General features: G+C 36.6%; 1 long non-coding RNA gene across 1 annotated transcript; it reads left to right on the top strand.

The window, feature by feature from the left end:
• Window positions 1-4,484: 4,484 nt before the first annotated feature.
• Window positions 4,485-12,550, top strand: LOC150056887 (uncharacterized). The gene is made up of 3 exons (XR_016537008.1): window positions 4,485-4,570; window positions 7,565-7,661; window positions 12,440-12,550. It is a non-coding gene; the product is annotated as an uncharacterized LOC150056887 (long non-coding RNA).
• Window positions 12,551-18,552: the final 6,002 nt, after the last annotated feature.

Raw genomic sequence — 18,552 nt, 5'->3', positions numbered from 1 at the left:
ATTTCAGGATAGCACAGTTTGTTCTTCAAGGGGAGACAGCTAAGTGCTGAATAAAATCTCATATTCTGAGGGATGACTAGTAAGTTGGACTCTGTGTGTGTGTGTGTGTGTGTGTGTGTGTGTGTTTCAGCTGACTAGTTGAGAGGTGAGGGGTATTCATAGGGTCATGTCTGTAGGAAGAAATCATGTGTCATGCATTAGTATGAAATTTTTTAAGGTTAACAGACTACAACCTAATGTTCTTTGAAAAGAAGCAAAATCCATAGCACTGATGAAATGATTAGACGCTAAGAAATGTGATATAATTTTGTCATTCATGGGCAGATTAAACATATTGTTTAAGGGTCTCAAATTCTTACCCTTGTAGGTTGGTTGGTATTAGGCACTGTTGGCCCTAATACTACTCATTTTCAGGCCTGAATGGCTCTCCACTATGGGCTATAGCCCAGCTCTGGGTTCATCTTGAGTAAGGCAGGAATCCAGTGTCATGAGCCTTATCTGCACCAGCAGGTAGAATTTGAGTCCTGACACACATACAGGAGCAGGGAGGAGAGTAATAGACTCAGTTTCTGACATTCCACAAAACAGCTCAGAGCTATGACATCTGACTGGCAGCTTACCTTCTAATTCCTCCTAGGTGACAGGTGATGTCAGGATCTGGATTTCTTTATTCCAATACTTCAGAGGCATTCTCTGACTCAGAATTCATTATCATTTCTTAAAGCCAGACTTAACAATTTTTTAGCCCTAATATTTTATTGTATAGATCCAAAAGAAAACTCCTTCTCTGTGTGACCATGGTGTTACATAGTTATTGATATAAACGTATTCACATCAATGACATATTATTTAAGCTTAATATAATTAACAGTTTTTAAACATAGAAATATTGAGAATGCCTCTGCATCATTCTGCAAACTCATTTAGCTTGGCACAAACAAACTGCATTTTTCAAGCATTTTATCTGAATTCTTGTCTTTCATTCTCATAACAATCCTATGAAGAGATTTTATTCTTTATTTTGTAGTTAAGAAAAGGGAAGCTTTGAAAGTTTAAATAAGTTGACTGAATTTACAGAACCAGGAAATTGCAGAGCCAGAATTTGAACTTGAAGCCAAACTCTCCTTGACATTGGATCACACATTTAAATGAGTCATTTGAGTTCTTCACATCACATTCCCTATGAGAAACCCTTCAAACCAGGTAAATCCTATCCTAACATCTGGCTTATTACATTTGAGGGAAGCACTATTAACTTTAATCTTATACTTTTGTGCTGTAACATTAAACTTTGGTTTTATATGTTTTCTCTTTCCCCTGATTTTCTCATTTACTAAGTTTGATTGTGTCGTGTCAGTGGATTCATTCGAGCCATGTCTGCTGCTTTTAAAACCTCTCACTGACTTTATACCATAGAGGTATAAATATCACTCATATTGGCATTCAACATTTGTGTTCCTGGCTGCTGGACTGCCTCCTTCATGATGAGTCAGGGACCTATGCAGCCTTCATGCTGTGGCTCAATCTTCCCTTAGTGCTGCAGGTCCTCTCCATTAAGGTGACTAATGGGGAAGGAAAGACAGAGAAACAACACTTGTTTGGTGAGACCCATGCATGATTCCACTCAAAGCAAGATGATTAAGGATGCGATTTTGACATCTGCTCCTTGGCAGCCATCCATAGGGTGTCAGCATCACTGGTGGATAGTCAAATAGCCTTGCCATGATTGATACATATATCTGTCCTTTGGTACAAAGGCTAAGTATAAGTAAATGGCAAAATAAAGGATCTGCAGCTGTAATCCTGGAGGTAGTATCCTTGCCTGAGTTCTGGAAAGCTTTGTGTCCATGGAACCAAAGTCTCTAGCTATGTTTAGACAGTTTGTGTGACTGGGATTTTGCCTTGATATGTGATTGAATTTAACCTTCCAAATTGTGTGGTGCCAGACAATCTGTTGGTCTGTGGCTCATACCTAGAGAACCAGATTATAGCATCTGCTTTTCTATCCGCTGGCTGGGTTCTTTCTATAAAGTTGCTGGAGTCTCCCGAATCATGCAACTGATCTAAGCACAGCCAAAACCAGGAGACCTGACACTGGGAATCTTCATTGACTCCTGGAATAAGATCTTCTTTGGTAGTTCATAGTTTGCATTTTATTTGTAAATAGGCTAAGTTTGTTTATTAGACAGCAGCCCTAACATTCACCAGTGAGAATAATCTTCTTCATACATCTAACTAACTAGCACATTGTTGCCTGAATCTGGTTTGGCAGATGGTCACCACTGAGGGAAAGTTTTATTTCTTCTACCTTTTTCCTCTTCCTTGGTTATTCTGATATAGCCTCAGCCTTAGTATTCTTGTTCCATACAGAGAATACATGTAAGGCTGACTCAGTCATTTCTGACTTAATGTCCTGTTATTAACATCCTGTCAATTCTCAACATCCCCAGCAGCTCAGGAGTCTGCCAATGCATTCACTTCAGAGCTGCCCATGCATTGTGAATTTCTATATTCACCAGATGTTGCTTCTCATTTTCCATAAGATCATTGATCTTAGATTCATAGATCAGAGGATTAATACTCACTATAAGTGCTTGAGAAGCTTATCTGGGAAAGGTAGCTTAAATTTTACTTTGCTATAAGAACTCAGTATTCCCAACATGACAATCATAGAGAGTAGATGAATCAAATTCACTTAACCTTTTCATCACATACCTGAACTCCCAAGCTAGGTGGCATTAATGGTCATAATTGATGGATTCAGGATGTAGGTGACCCAACTTGTAAAAGAGAAGACGAAAATGAGTGAAAGAACCTGTTCCTCACATATATCAATTTCTCTTAGGTAGGATATTTGAGCAAATAAAAACTGAATGCTCTAAGTAAGGCATATACAAATATCCATGAAAGAGACCTTTATTCTTTGGCTTGATATCCAACATTGCAAGGCCTCTAGGTAGGGGATAAAACCATAGAAGATAGTAGAGATTTTGTACTTTTTATCTCTCATATATTTGTTTTCTTTTGTTCCTCTCACAAAAGAAGTATCACAAAAGAAAATGGTTATTACCAGGAAGAAGAACTTTTCACCCTACTAGGATTCCTTAGCATCAGAATTTTCATTAGTTCACTAATGAAAAATAATCATGTCAATGAATGTTGATACCATTAGACTAACATTTCGTGATGGGATCTTGCTAATAATTTTTAGAAGTCTTTCTTATCAATAGTAAGGCTGAGCAATTTTGTTTCTTTAGGCAGGACCACTTACGAATTATAGCTGATTTGCCAAGCAGTGACTGTGCCATGGGTACCCTATTTTCCCATATTGTGTTATTTAATGTTTGAATGTGTAAGCATGTAGCTTAGGATTATGGTATTTATTTTACTACAGAGCTTACTGTATCTTTTCAGGTTCTAGGGGCATTTTATTCTGTAATTATTTATTTAAGGGCTTTTACCAAAGTGAGTGTTTCATTAAACAGCATGCTTTTGAATACACAGAGAAGTCTACTAAAAGGTGGAAAAGATAACAGAATAAATACTTATGGGCCAGTTATTTTCTGCCAATTACACTTGTATAATATTTTTTTTTTGCCGGGCTTGGGCTTGGGCTCAGGGCCTGAGCACTGTCCTTGGACTTTCTCAAGGCTAGAGCTCTACCACTTGAGCCTCAGCACCACTTCCAGCTTTTTTCTATGTATGTGGTACCAAGGAATCGAACCCGGGTATTCATGCATGCTAGGCAAGCACTCTACCACTAGGCCAAACTCCCGGCCCCACTTGTATAATATTTTAATGAGTACAAATAGCAACCTTTTGAGTAAGTCTGTATCTTTCAATAAATAAATAAATGGACTAATATTGTAAAAATGTCACTAGAAATTTATTAGTACTCAATGCAGAAGAAATTCTCTGAATTGTATTTCAGAAGTTTTCTTCTTTCTGTCTCTTGGCACTCTGTATTATAAGGCCTGCAGGTAGAAGCATGGCTAATCTTGTTAAAGCAAAATGCAGTGATAAATACCAGCAATGGAAAGGGACAAAAAATTCATCTTGAAGCTGTGCAAAACACCCACTGATTTCAAGGATGCTTTTGTGTCTGTAAAAACTTCTTAAGTAATCTACTAACCTTTGATTACTAGTTATAACACATACGAAGTAGTATTTTCTCTTTTCTGTGTTCGCACAGCATGATGAGGATAGGTGGTAATTATGCTTTTAAAATGGCCATGGTTTTGCAGTGCATTGGATGCATGCTGAGTTTTGCAGCTGAAAACAACGAAGGTTGATATGAATAGTAGAAACATGGATATTTACCTGTTAAGATGATATTAGTACTGCAACTTTCACCTTTTTATTTTCCATTCTTGATGCTTGAACTCAGGGCCTGAGCACTGTCCTTGGGCTTTCTCAAGACAGAGCTCTACCACTTGAGCCACAGCACCATTTCTGACTTTTTCTATGTATATGGTACTGAAGAATTGAACCCGAGACTTTGTGTATGCTAGGCAAGCACTCTACCACTAGGCCAAACTCCTGGTCCCCATTTTCATCTTTGACAGAAAAGGTGTGTATATATTTTTATATGTAAATTCTAAATATTAAAAATCCCCACAATATATATAGACAGAATATGTGTGTTACACGTAAAATGTATATGTATATTTATAGTCATAGTAATTCTGGACAGTACAAATCACAATAGGATAGATACATCCACCACAACATAAGTATATTAACTTGTACTTGAATATCTGATAAATATTCAGCCTATTACTTTAGGCCTTCTCAGAAGCTCTGCAGATAGGATGTAGTAATACCCCACAATAGAACCACTGCTATCTTAAAATATAGAAAGCAGTAGGTGATAAGTGGTCGTATTATTTACTGAAGTAAGTAGAATGACCCCATGATTCAGATCTAATTGACTTAACTATTCCATGCATATGGAGAGTGTCAGAAGGCCATCGTAAAACAATCATTTGCATTAAGAATGTCATTACTTTCTAAGGCATAACTCCAACCTTATCAGAATGTCAGAGCAGAAGTCCTGGCAACCGCATTTGTTGACTGGCAGGAAATTCATCTGTAAGCCAGTGATACCAGGATCTGGCACCTGGAAAGGGATTTTATTTCACTGAGAATAAAGAAGCAGTGTCTATAAAAATGATGCATGCTAAATTTGTCAGATAGGGGATTGTGACTTTTGAGCCTTTAATAAATTTCTAACTGAGTATCTAACTTGTTTCTTATATTTCAGGTAAAGAGAATTGGGGAAAGGAGGATCTGAAAAACATTTTTTAAATGCCTTTACCTATTCGTACATTGTTGAGACTGGTTGATGCCTACTTAGTATGTTTTAAGACTATAAAACAAAACATTCAAGATTATAGAGGAAACCAACTATATTAAAATAATTGTATAGTGTACACATATGAATTTGTATTGAAGAAATATGCTTTTCTTGGTTAACGAGGCACTGATTAGTGTGGAACACTATTTTAACATCTCCAAGAGTAGATCTATGCTATGGAAGTATAATGATTTCTGCCAGTGAAAAACTCATAGGTAATGCAGGATAAATGTTGGGGAAGGAAAGTGGAATATCAAAATGGAAAGATAAAGGACAAAGGATGACCAGTGCAACAGCGATACTCATAAGACACTATGTTGGAAATGAACTTTGCAACTTGGAAGGGAAGGGAGTGGGAGAGGACAGAAAGTGGGAGAAAACTAGAGAGGGGTTAACACTGATAAGAAACGAACTGATCATCTTTCTTACATAACTGTAACCCATCTGTATCTCACCTTTATAATAAAATAAAATAAAATTTAAGAAAAGATGCAATGTTAATTCATCTTTTTTCCAATAAAAGAGGGCTATGAACTTAAAAAAAACCTCATAGGTTTTCTAACACTACTATGATTTGTTGTCCAACTTCTTAAATGTGAAAAATTCTCAATAACATTTTTAACATTAGGCAAAATATAATTTTCTCTTACATTCACAGACAGAAAACCCTAATTTCCATCCACTGATTCTTTGGGAAGTTTGTAGGCAAAAAGCTACGGTATTCTACTTCCAGATGTCACTGACTGAAACAGTCTAATTTATCTTGTCCACAGCAACAGGCTCATTAAAACATGGACAGAAGGCTTTCTTGTTCTTTTTGGTATTTAACTGTATCCTTCAGGATCCAATATTGACCTATAAAGAGATATTCTATTGAAGGAGAATAATTTTGATTGTTTCATTTTGATTTTTAAATAATTGAATAAAAATGAATTTTGACTTTTAAATACCGTATGGGACACAATTTTAATTTAAAATGTGCATGCTAGTTATCTGCATATATATATATATATATAAAAACATGTGCCGATGCATGCATTTACACATATATACATACATACATAAGTATCTTAAGCAATTTACCAACAGTTAGCAATGATTTCTTTTTCTTTTTTATTGTATTTTATTGTTGAGGTAATGGATAAAGGGGTTACAGTTACATTCATCAGGTAACAGATATATTACTTCTTTTAATTTTTTTCCAGTCCTGGCTTTGAACTCTGGGCCTGAGCTGAAAGCCCAAGGAAAGTCCTTGGGCTTTCTCAAGTCTAGAGTTGAAAGCCCAAGGTGGGCTTTCTCAAGTCTAGAGCTCTACCACTTGAGCTGCAGCACCATTTCTGGCTTTTTCTATGTATGTAGAATTAAACTTGGGTTTTTGTGCAGACTAGGCAAGCACTCTACCACTAAGCCAAACTCCCAGTCCTACATTATTTCTTGAACATTGATACCTCTTCCTATGTTTTTTCCCCACATTTACCCCACCCCACCCCTTCCCAGTCATCTGGTTTTCTCCCTTCCCTTCCTTATTTCAAATAAACAAATAAATGTATATATAATATACCAGGTAACAAATTCAGATACAGTAACCACATGAGATAAACAATAAGGGGAAAAAAAAGAAAAGAAATAACCTTACATAGTACATTAAAAACAACAATCACAAAGATAAACCTCTCATTTCCATATCCTGGAGTTCATTTTGTTTAGCCTCATCCTATATGGCCATATGGTACATAGCTTTTGAGTTATTGTGATCCTCTGCTAGGAGAATCCTAGATGTGTGCTAATTATTACAAATGAGGGAAACCATGGAACCTATGCTTCTTTGGCTTACTTCACTTAATATGATTTTTTTTCGGGTCTTTACTTTTCTTTACAATTGGGGTGATGTCATTCATTCTGATGGCAGAATTCCTTTGTGTAATAATACCACATTTTCTTGCTCCATTCATCTACTGAGGGACATCTGGGTTGGTTCCATATCTTAGCTATGGTAAATAATGCTGCAATGAACATCGTTGTGCTAGTAGCATCAGTTGGTCCTTGTTTATGGACATTTAGGTAAATGCCTGGGAGTGAGATTGTTTAGTCTTTTGAGGAATTGCTATACTGCTTTCCAGAGTGGCTAGACAAGTTTACACTCTCACCAACAGTGCAGTGCCATTGACATTTTTTTTTCTGAGTGAAGATTTGGGAATTGTTTTTCAGATTGAATAAATTAAGCCTGTCACTTGTTACAGTGAGGAGATATGTGACCAAAGATTCATCATGGAATGGGGCAATAGAAGTACACTTATGGACTGAGGTAAGGAAGAAATGGAAACATACTGAAGTTCTATGCTGAGAAATGATGACTATGAAGCAGATGTTGAGAGCAGGCAAAATTTACTCATCTGTTACTAGAGAGTGGGTACTAAAGGAGAGAGAACATTTGTTTCTTGAGATGAGGTCTCAGGCAGTATTGGCCTATGACTCAGAAAACAGAAGTCCTTTCCCTGGGCTCCATGTTTGAGGATTCTGCTTCAACTTTCTTTAGCTAAATTCTTTCCCACAGATTCAGGAGTAAATAGTGTCAAGAGGATACAATACTAAACCCATGCCTGTGGCCAATAGAACATGATAAATATGATGAGAGTCCAGAAAGGCTGTGAGCAGAGTCCAGGACCTACATGGGCCCTTTCCCTTACATCATTGGTTGTGTGGGATATGTGTAAACTTGGGAGATGGCCACCAGGTTTTATTTTGGGGGAGTGTGGTTGGATCTGCAAATTGAGTGTCCAGAAGTGAAAAGCACAGGGCTGTTTGATGTTCAGAAAGCAGCTGAAATAAGGAGAAAATTTGGACAGACAATTCATGGATACAGTAATTATGTATGATTTTTAAAAATAGTATTTATCAAAATAATCTGTTAAAAAAGCACTTATCCAAAGACATCTTCCCACAATTTTCTCTTTGCTCTTTCTCATATGGTGGAGAACCAGTTATGAACCCCACTCCTATAGTTCTCACTATTGGCTTACTGACTAACATCTCAAAATCTGAGTGCCAGAGTGATGTATGGAGGAGTTACAGATACATGTGTAAGGTAGTGAGTAACATTAAACATTTTATCAGGGGCTAAGTGTCCCACCTCTTGTCTCTCATTTCCTGAGGTCTTGAACATAGTTGTTTATATATTTTTGCCAGTTTTGTTTTTAGGGAGTGGGAGTTACAATAGGTCTGGTTATTAATACTCCAGTTTGGTTAGAAGTGGAAGTATGTCATCAGCTGAAAGGCTTGAAATACTACAGTATCTTTATTAAAACGTTTTTTAGTCATATGTTATTCTCTGGGACAGAAAAACTATCAACAAGTGAATTCTCTAAAGTTAATTATTTCGTGATTCATTGATATCTACTGAAAACTGGCTAATCTAGGAGCTGAAAAAAAATTCTCAGGCTATATTTGGGTATAATATTAAACCCACCAAGTGGAGTTTCAGGAATGAAAAATAAATGGATTTCCTAACTTGCATTTTATTTTATGACAGGTATACCCACATGTGTATTTCACTTATTTCCTTCAAAAATTTCCGGATTGACAGATTCCATCAACATTTCCAAAATTCTAACTGGAAAGTATATTGAGCAATTATTTTTATTTATCTTTCATTTTCAGAATGACAGGAAAATTTATTATTGCTTTGTAGATAAGCAACTCCTTGCAAATATAAGGCTTTTCTAATATTATTCTATTATATTTTTGTGTGCTTATCTTGGGGTTTGAATGCAGGACCTGTCTCAGATTTTTTTGGTTTGTTCTACCAATTGAGCCACAGCTTCACCTCTGGTGTGTTGCTGGCTAATTGGAGATATGAGTCTCATAGACTTTCTTGCCTGATGGGCTTTGAACTGTATTTCTCAGATTTCAGCTTCTTGAGTAGCTAGGATGACAGGCATGAGCCATTGGTGTCTGACCAGACATTTAATTACAAATGATTTTTGAAATACTTTTTGAGAAATATTCTTAGAGGTTATTGAGTGGGTTATATGTACATTTAATCGTTCCAATTTTGATAGTATCATATTTGAGCTTAGCATGTTTATATTAATAGAGATTCATCTATATTTACTCAATTAATTTTCTGAGAAAATCCTCTAACATTTATTAAATGGGCTCTATAAATTTACTTTGTAGAGAACAATCTTTTCCCATTCATGTATGAGAAAACTTAGTTTATAGATATCCCGTGCCAGCTTCATCTCTTCAATACATCTGGAGCAACAAATGGAGGCAATTTTAGTAATTTGCTAAATTATAGTTAAATTACATTGCTGCTTCGGCATGACTTCATATAGTAGAGCCCTTATAGAAATGCAGCTTTCTTTTTTCCAGCCACTTTCTGCTTAGGTTACAAATGGATTCTGCAGATTCAATGTTGGAGACTGTGAAGAATAGTTAGAAAAATTAGCCAGAATACCTGATATGAGTTATTCTTATTCATTTTAATTTTTATTTTGCCAGTCCTGGGACTTGAATTCAGGGCCAGAGCACGGTCCTTGGGCTTTCTCAAGGTTAGAGCTCTACCACTTGAGCCACAGCACCACTTTCCAGGTTTTTTTATGTATGTGATACTGAGGAATTGACCCAGGTCTTTGTGCATGCTAGGCAAACACTCTACCACTAGGCCAAATTCCTAGCCTAGGTTCTTCTTTTTTTTTTTTTAATTGTAATTAATAGAAAGGTTACATTATCTTCGCCAGATAGAAGGTGTATTACTTCACAAACATTGATACCCCTTCTCATGGTTTATCCCTACTACCCTCCCCTACCCCCTCCCCTCATCTTGTTTTCCCCTCTTCCCTACCCTATTTCAAATAAACAAATAAACATATATACAATATGCCAGATAAAAAGTTAAAATACTGTAACAATATGAGAATAACCAAGAAACAACAAAAGAGATGAAAAATAACATATACATTAAGAATAATAGTCACACATTATATAGCTCTTGTTTTCATATCCTGGAGGTCCTTTTATTTAGCCTCATCCTACATGGCCTTTTGTAGCTAGGTTTTGAGCTATTGTCATCCTCTGCTAGGAGAGTCCAAGGTTTATACTAATTATCATAAATGAGGGAAACCATTGAGCCTATTTTCCTTTGAGTCTGGCTTACTTCACTTAATATGATTTTTTCCAAGTCTTTCCATTTCCTTACAAATGGGGCAATGTCCCTCTTTCTGATGGCAGCATAGAATTTCATTGTGTATAAATACCACATCTTGTTGATCCACTCATCAAGTGAGGGACATCTGGGTTGGTTCCATATCTTTGCTATGGTAAATAGTGCTGCAATGAACATCGTTGTGCTAGTGGATTTAGTATGTCCTTGTTTCTGGACCATTGAGTAAATGCCAAGTAGTGGAATTGCTGGGTCATAGGGGAGTTCTATGTTTAGCCTTTTGAGGCACTGCCATACTGCTTTCCATAGTGATTGAACGAGTTTGCACTCCCACCAACAGTGTAATAGTGATCCCTCCTGACCACATCCCTCCACCATCTGTTGTCATTAAATTTCTTGATAATGGCCATTCTAGCTGAAGTGAGGTGGAATCTCAGAGTTGTTTTGATTGCATTTCTTTTATGGCCAGAAATGTTTAGCATTTCTTCATGTGTCTATAGGCCATACGTATTTCTTCTTCAGAGAAGACTCTCTTTAAGTCTTTGGCCCATCTTTTAATGGGATGGTTGTTTCTTTGGAGATTAGTTTTGGAGTGATTCAAGTTTTTGAGCTATTGATATATTTTATACAAGAATCCTTTGTCTGTTGTATGGTTAGTGAAGATCTTCTCCCACTCTGTAGGCTTTCTAGTTAATTTGCTAGCTATGTCCTTTATCCAAAGTCTCTTTGATTTTTTGTGTTTCTGGTTCTTTATCAAGAAAGTTTCGATCAGTGCCAAGGAGACCTAGTGTATTTCATATTCCTTTTTGTAAAGTTTTCAGTGTATTTCCTTTTACCTCTAGGTATTTGATCCATTTGGAGCTAATCCTGTTGCAGGGTGACATAGAAGGGTCCAACTTTAGTTTTCTGCAGGTTCTTAACCTATTCTTCTAGCACCCCTGGTTGAAGAGGCTGTCCTTCTTCCATTCTATTGTTTTGAGCTCCCTTATCAAAGATTAGGTGGCCATAGGTCTGTGGATTGATTTCTGGGTCTTCATTTCTATTCCATTGGTCCTCAGGCCTGTTTTGTGCCAGTACCAAGCTGTTTTGGTTATGATAGCTCTGTAATAGAGTCTAAGGTTTAAGCCCTGGGTGTTCTTATTCTTAAAATAATCACCCCATTGCTGAAGACAATCTTTGAAGAAAATGAAGTAAAAGCCTTCTTTGATGGAAAATTTAGCCATAAATTTAGCACTAAATACCAACAACTCAAAACCTCTATCACTCTATTTAAAAGGGGTGGAGAAGCTAATTGTTTCAAGACATGTTATAGAAAATAGGCGTTTTTAGTTCAGTGCTTTTTTGCTTCAATTTTCACTTTTTCAAACAATTACTGCAGATACATGCCAAATACAGAGAAGCAAATTCCAAATAGTTTGTCCTCCTGAGAGTCCTGTGTTGAAAATCGCTAAACAGAATTTAAATTCTAGAGTTCACCTTCACACAAAATACTGTAAAGAATAGATGATTTATGAAGAATGATTTCTGAACTTCATCATCTGACAGTGCTTAGCCAAGTAAAAATGAATATGTCTTGGAGGGTGACTCATTATGATAAGGGCCATGTTTTTTGATGCCACTATGTTTCTAATAATTTGTTTAATGGAGTTGCCAAGATTTTTCTTCTTAGGTTAAATGGTTTGAATTCGAAGCATTTTGTAACAAGAATGCAATTTAATTATATATATATAATTGTATTATATATAAATGTATTAATTTAAACATTTTAAGTTTTGGATTCCTGAACATGTTCAATAGCAAGTTTCAAAATCTTGATATGGCTTCACTATCCAAAAATCTCTATTGAGGTTTTGCTAAATATTAATGGCTAGGCTGATAGCTTTTCAAATTGATAAATATATTTCTTGAATACTTTACAGTCTCATAGACATGGGAAGGCAAAAGAACATGTGAAACAAGTAGAGAATAACACGGATGAAGATAATAGCATCCAAATGCCTCATGTAGAAGATGGTAACATGGAACGTTTGGAAGAGGCAAGTGTATATATTATGTGAAATCCTTTCAAAAAGTGATTTGACATAGGTCTGTTAAAACGATTAGTTTCATAAATTTGAAACCACTTGAGTTTAATAAGTGGAGAAAATTAGAACCATGAAGAACAAACTGAATTAGAACGCACAGGTCTATGGCTTCTTTAGCCACAGCTTGGCTGCATAACAAAATAAGTTTTGGCAAAATCCACTGCACTCACACCCACATAATAGTGGATTCAGATAGACAACCAAGTCCAGTAGATTCACAGCATTTACTCCAATGTCATGTTGTCTCATGTTTTATAAAAAGATGAAAGATAAGCAATTATAAGCAACATTCATGCCAGTAACAGGGTGGAGGTCATAAACATTAAAGGTTCAGTTTCCAAATGTTCCAGAGCAAGTGGACCTCACTTCTGAATTTGTGATCTTCAAGGTCGTAGAAGGTGAGACTAGAGAACACACACTGTCTCAATGCAGACAAGACCCATCTCTGGGTCTCTTTACCAAAGGAGATTCAAAATCCATAAGTGATTACAGAAAGCCTGGAGAGTTTTACTTCCAAAGCCTCATCTTTTTTTTTTTTTTTTTGCTGGACCTGGGGCTTGAACTCGGGGCCTGGGTACTTGAACTTGGGCTTTTTCCTCAAGGCTGGCACTCTACCACTTGAGCCACAGCACTATTTCTGGCTTTTTAAAAAATGTATGTGGTACCTAGGAATCTAACCCGGGTCTTGGTGCATCCCAGGTAAGCGCTCTACCACGAGGCCAAACACCTAGCCCCTCAATATTTTTAACCTAAAAATAATGGGTTTAACGGGTTTGCATGAACAATAGAGAGAAATTAGAACATGAAAGACAGGTTGCTAGATTCGGGAGAATTAGCATGAAAATGTGAAGATCTAGCACAGAGAGCACACTTTTGATGGTCAGGTGGTGAGTGGGACAGATTTTTTTCATATATTTTTATTGTAATTAATAGAAGGGTTACATGATATTTGCCAAATAGATGGTGCATTAACTCCCATACATTGATACCCTTTCACATGTCTTGGTCCCAATTTCCCTCCCCACCACCCCCACCCCTCATCTTGTTTTCCCCCATTCCCTATCCAATTTCAAATAACCAAATACATATATATCCGATATATCAAGTAACAAAGTGAGATACTGTAACAATATGAGATAACCAAGGGACAGCAAAAGAGATGAGAGATAACATAGTACCGTAAGAACAACAATCATTCACTCTTTGGCTTATGTTTCTATATCCTAGAGATCCTTTCTTTTAGCTTCCTACTATATGGCCTTTTGTATCAAGGTTTTGCTCTATTGCAAATCTCTGTTATGAGAGCCCAAGGTTTCTACTGATTATGACAAATGAGGGAAACCATTGAGCCTAAGTTCCTTTGAGTCTGGCTTACTTCATTTAATATGTTCTTTTCTAAGTCTTTCCATTTCTTAACAAATGGGGCAATGTCACTTTTTCTAACAGCAGCATAGAATTCCATTGTATACAAATACTACATCTTGTTGATCCACTCATCAACTGAGGGACATGTAGGTTGGTTCCATATCTTTGCTATGGTGAATAGTGCTGCAATGAACATTGTTGTACTGGTGGCTTTAGTATGTCTTTGTTTCTGGATGATTGGGTAAATGCCAAGTAGTGGAATTGCTGGGTCATAGGGGAGCTCTATGTTTAGTCTTTTGAGGAACTGCCATACTGCTTTCCATAGTGGTTGAACAAGTTTACACTGCCACCAACAGTGTAGTAGTGATCCCTCCTGGCCACACCCCCTGCAGCATCTGTTATTAGTTTTCTTGATCCTGGCCATACTAACTGGAGTGAGGTGGAATCTTAGAGTTGTTTTGATTTGCATTTCTTTTATGACCAGAGATGTTGAGCATTTCTTCATGTGTCTAGGACATTTTTGTTTCTTCTTCAGAGAAGACTCTCTTTAAGTCTTTTAATGGGATGGTTGTTACTTTGTAGATTGTTTTTGGATTGATTCAATTTTGTGAGCTGTTGATATATTTTAGATATGAGGCCTTTGTCTGTTGTATGGTTGGTGAAGATCTCCCACTCTGTAGGCTTCCTAATTGATTTACTAGCTATGTCCTTTGCCAGCCTTTCTCTGATTTGTTGTGATTCTTGGTATTTATTACGAAAGTTTTGACATGTGCCAAGGAAGTCCAGTGTATCTCCTATTCCTTCTTGTAAAATTTTCAGAGTGTTGGCTTTTACCGTCTGGTCTTTGATCCATTTGGAGTTAATTCTAGTACAGGGTGACAAAGAAGGTGCTTAACCAGTTCTGCCAGCACAACTTGTTGAAGAGGCAGTCTTTCTTCCATTCTATTTTTTGGCTCCCTTGTCAAAGATTAGGAGGCCATAGGTCTGTGGTTTAATATCTGGGTCTTCAGTTCTATTCCATTTGTCTTCAGGCCTGTTCATGTGCCAGTACCAAGCTGTTTTGAGAATTATGGCTCTATAAAAGAGTCTAAAGTTTGGTATTGAAAGTCCTCCTGTGCTGTTCTTTCTGCTAAGAAGTGTTTTTGCTATACGGGGTCTTTTATTATTCCATATGAAATTTTGGATTGTCTCTTCTATTTCTTTAAAGAATGCCAGTGGGATGTTTATTGGTATTGCGTTGAATTTGTAGATAGCCCTTTGCAAGATTGTCATTTTCACAATGTTGATTCTTCCAATCCAGGAACATGGGAGGTTTTTCCATTTCCTCAGTTCTGTTTTAATTTGCTTTTTCAGGATTTTAAAGTTTTCATCAAAAAGGTCCTTTACATTCTTAGTTAAGGTAATTCCTAAGTACTTTATTTTCTTTGAGGCTATTGTGAAAAGAGTTGCTTTCCTGATTGTTGCCTCATTCCTCTCACTGTTGGTGTAGAGGAAGGCAGTTGATTATGAGGGTTAATTTTATACCCTGCTATCCTTCCAAAATTTTGAATCATCTCAAGGAGCTTGGGAGTAGAATCTATAGGATTCTTTAAATACAGGATCATGTGATCTGCAAAGAGGGATAGTTTTACTTCCTCTTTCCCTACTTGAATCCCCTTTATGCTTTCTTCTTGCCTTATTGCTCTGGCTAGGAATTCTAATACTACGTTAAAGAAAAGTGGAGAGAGTGGGCATCCTTTTCTTGTTCCTGATTTTAGAGGGAATGGCTTTAACTTTACGCCGTTAAGTATAATACTAGCTGTGGGTTTGTCATACACAGCCTATTTTATACTGAGGAATGTTCCATGGATTCCTAGTTTCTCCAGAGCTTTTAATGTAAAGGGGTGTTGGATCTTGTCAAATGCCTTTTCTGCATCTATTGAGACAATCATTTGATTTTTGTCCCTGCTCCTGTTAATGTGTTGAATTATATTAATTGATTTGCGTATGTTGAACCACCTTTCCTCCCTGTGATGAAACCTGTTTGATCATAGTGTATAATTTTTTTGATAAGTTGTTGTAGACAGTTGACCAGTATTTTGTTGAGAAGTTTTGCATCGATGTTCATCAAAGAAATAGGTCTATAGTTCTCTTTCTTTGATGAATCTCTGTCTGGTTTGGGGATAAGGGTTATACTGGCTTCATAGAATAAGTTTGGTAAAGAACCTTCATTTTCAATTTCGTTGAAGAGCTTGAGGAGTATTGGTGTGAGCTCTGCTTTGAAGACCTTATAGAATTCAGCTGTGAATCCGTCTGGCCCTGGGCTTTTCTTAGGTGGAAGTTCTCTTATTACCATTTCTATTTCAGTGCTTGAAATAGGCCTGTTTAGTTGGGTTAGTTCTTCTTGGTTCAGTATGGGTATGTTAATATTGGCTAGGAATTCGTCCATTTCTTCTAGATTCTCAAATTTGTTTGCATAAAGGTTTGAGAAGTATTCCCTCATGATATTCTGGATCTTGGTAATTTCTGTCATGATATTACCATTTTCATCTGTGATTTTGTTTATTTCGGTGTGCTCCCTTCTTTTTTTTGGTAAGATTTACTAAGGGTTTGTCAATTTTGTTAATTCTTTCAAAGAACCAACTCCTTATTTTGTTGATTCTTTCTATAGATTTTTTTTGGATTCCAATTCATTCAATTCTGCTTTGGTTTTAATAATTTGCTTCCTTCTAGTGGGGTTAGGATTGGCTTGTTGCTGTTTTTCCAGGAGCTTAGGGTGACACATTAAATTGTTGGTTTGCGATTTTTCCAATTTGTTATTGTAGGTCCTCAGAGCTATAAATTTTCTTCTAAGTACTGCATTTGTCATGTCCCAGAGGAGCTGGTATTTTTTGTGCTCCTTTTTGTTAAATTTTATAAACTGTTGGATTTCTGTTCTGATCTCTTTGATGTCCCATTGGTAATTCAACCATGTGTAGTTCAATCTCCATAAGTTATAGAGTTTTCATTGGTGGAGCTGTGTGTTCAGTTTCAATTTAATGCGCTTGTGGTCTGAGAGAGTGCAGGGAATAATTTCAATGTTTCTGAATCTGTCCAGGTTTGTTTTATGGCCTAAGATGTGATCTATTTTGGAAAATATTCCATGTGCTGCTAAGAAAAATGTATATTATGTTGTTGCTGGGTGGAATAATCTGCAGATGTCTGTTAGATCTAGTTGGTCTATGTAGTTGTTCAATTCTAAGGTTTCTCTGTTGAGTTTTTGCCTTGTTGATCTGTCCAAAGGTGAGAGTGGTGTGTTAAAGTCTCCAACAATCACTGTGTTTCGATCTATGTATGGTTTCAGTGAAGTAAAGTTTTCTTGATGAAGTTCTGAGCTCCGGGATCGGTGTGTAGATATTTAGGATGGTTATGTCCTCCTGGAGGAAAGATCCCTTTAGTAGTATGTAGTAACCTTCTTTGTTTTTTCTCACTAATTTTAGGTTGAAATCTCTTTTATCTGATATGAGGATGGCAACTCCAGCCTGTTTATGGGGGCCGTTAGCTTGATAGAGTTTATTCCAACCTCTCATTTTCAATAGGTGTTTGATTTTTGGGTAAGATGTGTCTCTTGAAGACAGCAGAATGATGGATCTTGCTTTTTGATCCAACTAGATAAGCTATGCCATTTAATTGGAGATTTATGTCCATTGATATTGAGAGTCAGGATTGAGAAATATTTATTAGTTCTTGTCATTTTTTCAAGCTTTCATTAGGGCCTGGGTCTGGATAGTTTTTGTGGTACTTAGATGTTATGAGTTTTAGGTGCCATGTCTTTCTCTGTATTACATTTGTGTTGGTTTTCAATGTGTAGAACATCTTTGAGAATGTTCTGTAGTGTTGGTTTTGTTGTTACATAATGTTGAAGCTTTACCCTGGAATGGAATGTTTTTATTGTTCCCTCAGTTATGAATGATAGCTTAGCTGGGTACAGTATTCTTGGCTGGTAGTTATTTGACTTCAGGGCATCGTATATATTGTTCCAAACTCTTCTTTTTTTTTTAAATTTTATTTTTTTTATTGTAATTAGTAAAAGGGTTACATGATATTTGGCAGATAGAAGGTGCATTAATTCACATACATTGATACCCTTTCACATGTCTTGGTACCCGTTTCCCTCCCCCCCACACACCCCCCACCCGTCTTGGTTTTCCCCCCCTTAGCTATCAAATTTCAAATATCCAAATACAAATAAGTTCAATATATCAGATAACAAAGTGAGATACTATACCAATATGAGATAACCAAGGGACAGCAAAGGAGATGAGAGACAACATAGTACATTAAGGACAACAATCATTCATTATATGACTTTTGTTTCACTATCCTGGAGGTCCTTTCAATTAGCTTCACATTATATGTCCTTATGTATCAAGATTTTGCTCTATTGCAAATCTCTGCTAGTAGAGCCCAAGGTTTCTACTGATTATGACGAATGAGGGAAACCATTGAGCCTAAGTTCCTTTGAGTCTGGCTTACTTCACTTAATATGATTTTTTCTAAGTCTTTCCATTTCCTAACAAATGGGGCGATGTCATTCTTTCTGACAGCAGCGTAGAATTCCATTG

Source organism: Megascapheus bottae, chromosome 11 (assembly GCF_031878675.1).
Source record: "Megascapheus bottae isolate mThoBot1 chromosome 11, mThoBot2.hap1, whole genome shotgun sequence".
In the NCBI taxonomy this organism is placed as follows: domain Eukaryota; kingdom Metazoa; phylum Chordata; class Mammalia; order Rodentia; family Geomyidae; genus Megascapheus; species Megascapheus bottae.
This window is presented reverse-complemented; position numbering and strand designations above follow the sequence as displayed.